We start from the raw sequence: 6,960 nt of genomic DNA on the forward strand, positions 1-6,960 counted from the left end.
GAGAGAGAGAGAGAGAGAGAGAGAGAGAGAGAGAGTGTGAAAGAGGGAGAGTGGGTTGGGGGGTGTAACAACAAAAAAAACCGGACACCTCAGACTGCACTTCACAGCCAGTGAAGGAAGAAAGTGAGCGAGCCGCTAAGCCTTTCCTCACTGCAGCGCCTGCAAGGTGGAGATATTACCGTTCACATTTGGACAGATCAGAGGATGCCACTGGGTCTGCGTGTGTTTTTGTGTGTGTGTGTGTGTGTGTGTGTGTGTGTGTGTGTGTGTGTGTGTGTGTGTGTGTGTGCGCGCAATAAAAAGGCCTACAGTCGTTGCTGTTTTCTATACCAAATGTCTGCCGCTTTTTCTACTCACGTGATTTTAGCATTGATTCAAAGACGATCTGAAAACCAGTCGTTCTACTTAAACTATGGGAAGCATATAAATGTCTGTGTGTTGTGGCTGAGGCAAATGTTTGCGTTCCAGTGGGAGAGTTGGAATCTTACTGGGAACAATACATGGATGCTAGGTTTTATGTATCCCAATTGGTCAATTTAGAGAGCCTGTAAACAGTTGTGTTATGGTCATATTGTGCAGCAGGATTATTCCTGACTGCAAGCTTTAAAAGGCTTTCTGATTGAGCTGCAAGGGGGAACACAGCAAACACACTGCAAGACACAGGGGCCCCATTTAATGTAATACTATGTGCTTAGAGAACATTGAGACAATAAACCCGTAATCAAACATGACATAATCTCATTGCCCTCCAAATGTCAACTACTGATAGCAAACATTCAGGACCACATGCAGCCATGCAAAGGAGGGGAAAGAAAACAGGCAAGTGTGCACAAGGCTAAAAAAAATGGTTAAATAAATACTCCAAAATAAAAAAGAACGGCTGCAGTCGGCACTTGAGTCCATACAAAGTGGATCAAGGGTTGAACTGGAAGGAAGTCTGAGTGACTCGTCCTAACCCTAGTCTCATGTCTTATGCACTTTCATGTAGTATTATATTTAATTATAGATCATACTGGGGCGGCCCTTAACAGGGCCTGCTCGCCTCACAGGTACAAATAGATGAATAATTCAGTAGCCGGCGTGCGGGATAGGATGTGGTTTGAGTGCAGTAGTGGAATAAGCTCGCTGTTATTCCAACCATAGCTCCATCTCCAAAAACGGAGATTCACTAAGGTTAAATGGTAGATTTTCACAAACACGTCTCTGGCATAAACTAGTCCAGATATCTAAATCTAAATCTATCTTTATCAGCGAGGGAGGAACGAGCAGTTTAGCAGGTGCAGAGCGGAGAGTACGGGTCGGGATGTAGGGTTTGACCATGTCCTGGATGTAAGCTGGACCCGATCCATTCACAGCATGGTACGTGAGCACCAATGTTTTGAGGTGGATGCGGGCAGTCGAGCTGCTGCATTCTGGATGAGCTGCAGAGGTCGAATGGCGGGAACGGGGAGACCTGCCAGGAGGGAGTTGCAGTAGTCCAGGCGGGAAATGACAAGAGCCTGGATCAGCACCTGCGCTGCCTTCTGAGTGAGAAGGGGACGTATTCTCCTGATGTTGTAGAGCGAGTATCCACAGGATCGTGTTGTCGCAGTGATGTTGGGAGTCAGGGTTGGCTGTTGAGTGTCACGCCGAGGTTCCTGGCAGTCAAAGTGGGCGTTAGCACGGAGTTGCCAAAGTTAACAGCAGATGTTGTGGCTGCAAGGAGGGACAGAGGACACACTTGTTTAGTACATTTATGTTCATAGCAGGACTTTCTGGACTCTGTAAAGACTTTAATGGAATGTCCAATCCAAAAGTGACAATACACACATATGTGATGTTACACCTGTGCTTCCTCTGTAAAACTGAATAATACAATTAATAAACCAATATTGTATGAGGAGAAACACCTGTAATTATGCACATGAAACATTCTCCATTTGGATGGATTGTAATAAAAGTCTAATTCATTTTTCAAAATGGCCAATGTTAGGTTTAATAACACGATTGCCATATTTAAGTAAATACATTAAATGGGTGGTAAAGCCATAGTAATGCATTCTGAGTTATGCATAGATATTAATGATAAAGCGACAGTAATTATCATTAGCTCTTTGAATAATATTGTTTTTTTTGCTGCTGCTCAATCCCCTGAAACCAAACCGGCTTACATGTGACAACTCTTCATACTGTGGCTGTATCGGGAAACTGAATGTACTGTTTTGTGGAATTTGCAACTGCAGTATATGCCGTAGATAAAGCGTCTTTTCCCTCATTTGCAGCTGACACATCAAACTAAGTTATAACGGTAGTAGCCCTAAAGTGTAATAATTCAACAGAATAAACACTATGTGGATTTACAGGTTGCAGCCAAAATATCGTAATAAATAGGTTACTCGTAACATTTTAATGTTTCTAGCTGATGTCTCGGCAGACTTTGTTGAGGGGATCTCTTGAGATGCACAGCAGGAATCAGGAGCGGTGGGAGTGTGTTGTGCACCTGTCAGTGGTTCCTGTTGAAACTTTAGAATGAAAAGGACAACTTTTATTCTTTTTCCTCTTTTCCTTACAAAGTATGCTGCGTGTGATCACAAAAGAGCAAGTTGTTTTCCTCATTACACGTTTCCCTTGCACTATAAATCAGATCTTGGTCAAGCCACAAAACAGAAATCAGAATTAGTTATGTTCAGGGACGTGAACGTAGTCATTTCAGTCATTTTTAACATGATTTGAATCATTGTTTTAAGTTATTACTCAATTGGGATTAATTCGGGTTTGCTCAATTCCTGATGATCATAATTTGGATATTAAAACAATATAAAAACTGGGAGAATTTTTTTTTTTGTAATAGCGTGAGAAAAGAGAGATGGTTAACGGGATGGATAACTAAGAGGAAGACATGAAGATGGTGGCGGTGGGGGGATGGGGTGACAGAGAGACAGAGGGAGAGAGAGAGAGGAGTGGATGCACTGAACAGGAAGGATCCGGAGTGAATTCCCAGAGATGGCCACGCATGGCTGGGCTGAACTGGCCTGGATCCGGGAGGTGGAGGTTAGTTGGGGGGGGGGGGGGGGGTGGGGGGGGTTGAGAGGCTCTTGCACGTCCAGCTGGACAGAAAGACGACACAGGGAACAAAAAAAAAAAAGAGAGAGAGGCCCCTGGGCGCTGACAGGTGTAGCCCTCCACTCCAGCTGAGGCCTCACAGCTGACCTGGATCTCTGGATATTTCTCTGTCAATGTCCATGTCTCTCTCTCTCTCACTCGGTCCTTCTCCCTCCCTCTGTCAAAACACATGGTATAACTCCAAGGGTTACACGTACGACAAGCCACAGAATGTTACACCGTGTTCACCATTTTTTATTCAATACGCCGAGTTATATAAAAACGTTTGTCAGGGCCCAGGACACTGTGATTAAACCTATTGGACCCCCAGCTTTGATAACAGAATCACAAAATGTAATATGGGGCCATTTCACTTGATGTAAGAACTGGACTTTATGTCTAGGTCTCAAAAAACTGGTTGTTAATACCACCTTTATACCCCCTAAAATACCACCTCTTGGTCCTCATCAAGAGGCAATATCATAATTATTATATTTTGATACAAAGAATCACCCCACCTATCTCAAAAACATAATTTCACCAATTAGTGTTCCTGTCATCGAGCAGACCTTTTCGTCATACAATGTTATTTGAAAAATCCACCACGATCAAAAGTAGCCCAGAATTAATTTAATTTTCCTTACGGACATGTTACGTGGGCCAACTTCTAACATGATGAGTAATTGAGTATTCCAATATGACAAGTTAAAATGATAAGGTCAGTGCTGCTGAACAAAGAGGGATCATTTTCTGTCATTCTACAAAGGACCAGATCCAACTCATGTTAAACAAACAATGAATTAGAGCGAGTGAACAAGAAGTGTTTGAGTTGCTGTTAGCGGCACAGCAATTAATCTCACACCATAAATGAGGGTTCGGAACAAAATACAATGAATACAAAAATAGAATGAGCAGCATTGTGAAAGCAGATTATAACATGTCGTTGTCAAATGCAGTGAGTTTAATGTACTGCACTTATTACATTATTGTCTCTCCCTTCCAATCAGGGCTTTCATGCTTTGTCTCCAAAATATTTTCAAAAGAAGTAGGACAATCTGCTAATTGGATAACTAAATCTCTTTGCTGTATAGGTTTTTGTGAAAAATGCAATTAGGAAATAAGTTAAATAGCATAATGTGAGTCTGTTCAGATCAAGTTTTAACAGCGTTAGATAATATGAATAATAATTTCAAGAGGAATTGAGACGTTAGATTTCACTTCAAGATTCAATTAGTTATGTGTGACATTTTCTGCAGAATTAAAAAAAATGTTGTGCCTTCATCAGCAACTGCAGCTTACACCAACTTGTGTTTCCTAAGAGCGAAGGCATTTCTCATGAGCACACGTATCCGTACACGCTTCTCTGAACATTTGGCATCAAAAGTGCTAAACCGTAAATACTTCAGAGACAGAATTTTTTTTTGTGTTAACACAGATTTTTGACTATTTGCACAAAACATGCAAGTGTGCGCATCCCTGCGAGATCTCATTCAATCCACCCACACACACACACACACACACACACACACACACACACACACACACACACACACACACACACACACACACACACACACATCCTCTAAACCAAGGCTCTTCCTCTCAACATGCCCCTGCATCCAACCAACCACACACACACACACACACACACACACACACACACATGTACACTCATGTGGATATTATCAGCGGTGCTCAGCTGAGGCTCCAGGCCTGTCCGGTCCCCACGGCGGGCAGTGACCAGGGGAGGAAGTGCTTATCTCAGCCCCAGGCCCCTCCCTCGGCCCCGCGCCTTGGCTCCAGGACCTGGGAGGCAGATGCCGCGCAGGCCCCCAGTGTGGCGTGCTACTGTGGCCAAAGCGTATAGCGTTTAATGCTAAAGGGACATGCTTTTCAAACCACACAGTCCATCTTGCCTGTGTGTTTTTGACCAAATGTGGGTGTTTGTGCAGCAGATGGAGGTAAAGGCTTTCAGTCCGACCAACTCCCTCTGGCCCACCTCCACCAGATCAGAGCACTCGGAGCATTTACACGTGGACTTAAGCCGTCTGTACTCCCTGGGTAGTAATCAATTGGTATTACCAGGTGTGGTGTTATTCCAGGAATATTTTCTTTCTTTGACTTCATACGGTGATGAGCGTAATGACGACAATGGAGGCCATTTTTGATTGATTTCAGATAAAGCTAAATCTCTCTTATCAGCCGACCATCCACAGCACGCTCCCACATTCACGCTGCGCCCTTCTTTCCATTCATAACAAACAATTTCCCCGTTGCAATGCAGAGTATTTCACAGGACTAAGCAAGAACAGGTGTTTTTGGAATGCGCAGCTGAAAAACTCCAAATGAGTTTTAAAGAGATGAGGTTAACAGCTCCGAAAAGCCCCTTTCGTCTCAGCGAATTATGCTAAGTGTTCACAAAACATTGGTCTAAATATAGAGCCGGAACGCGCCGCAGATTATCTTGCACAGTGATGGGTCCATAAGACATCGGCACAGGCCTGTCTTCCCTTTTTTGACTGACATGGCTTTGAACCCAGCTGCTCAAATTCACTCCACGGAGGATAAATGCGAGTGTGTTTGTCTGTTTCTACCTATTAGCTCACAACCTAAGGTGCGGATGGATGTTGTGGGTTCGGAGCAAAAGCCTATGCGTTCAACTGCTTGCAGAAATCGCTGACGTATGAGGCGTGCAGGGCACTGCAGTTGGAATAAAAATGACGCTACCGGAGTTCATTTTAGAGTGAGAGCCTCTTCCTCTTGGCTGTTAATATGCATCAAAGAAAGACTCACATTTTGTCTCGTTAGGGCCAACTATTCACACAGGCTTACCACCCCCACCAAAATATAGAACGTTCGACTTGCTTTAGTCCTGTTTCAGCGAAGACACCAATGGGCTAATACTCGAGTCTTGCCTTTGATGTTTAATCACATATGCGCATGTCTTCAACTCACACACTCACGCAGGCACAATACATTTGCTGAGATAAAGTGACTGCAGTGTGTGACCCATTTTGCAGAGGCAGGATTTTGCTTTCACAGGGATGGGGTGTGAGTGAACACGAATGCACAACCAGTATCTTACGGGATGATGCCACACGGCAGGCTTTTAAATCTTGAAAAGGAAGTCTCAGGTTGTTTCTTGGTAAAAAAAGAAGATGCTACCGTGACACTACGCCCCAGCCATAATGCTGTTAGCCATACTCCCCCAGGGAGACAGGCCATCCTGAAAGTACTCACAAAAGGGCAAGAAAAGAGGAATCATGATCTTGAGTCAAAAATTCAAAACACGGGGTGTGCTGTGAAATATATTTCATGTTCCTCAAGTGTAGCAAGAGGCTTCAAAACCCCCCGAACATGCTCCTCAAGCAGTTAATAATCATTGTTTCACGGTGTTGGAGGCCGGGCGGAGATAATGTTTTGTGTCGAGATAACGCGGTGCCTTATTCCTGCCGCCTCCTGTTAACGCATGAGACAAATGGAATAGGCGCATCGCCTTGGAGCCATCCAAATGAGGGCGTCTGCCGTGAAGTGAAGTGAAGGAGGAGGAGGAGGACAACGCCGACGAAGAGGGAAGGGGGGCAAGTGCCACAAAAATCAGGGAGCGGCTGCTCGACCCTCGCGGCGCATCACGGCAGCAGTCAAGTGAATGTGGAAAACAAGAGAAAGCTTTGCGGAATATTGATTTAATGCCGCAGCCGGAGCCGAGGAAGATGCGCGCACTAGATTACATGCGCTCTATTTCCCACCCATACAGAACCTTGAGTCCCTCTGCCTGCACACTCTGCAGAACCAGAGAGGGGAGTATTTTCGTATGTGTGTTTGCAGAAAATCAACAAATAAATATGATAGAACAACATGAATATATACAACATACCA

Source organism: Gasterosteus aculeatus, chromosome 8, assembly GCF_964276395.1.
Source record: "Gasterosteus aculeatus chromosome 8, fGasAcu3.hap1.1, whole genome shotgun sequence".
NCBI lineage: Eukaryota > Metazoa > Chordata > Actinopteri > Perciformes > Gasterosteidae > Gasterosteus > Gasterosteus aculeatus.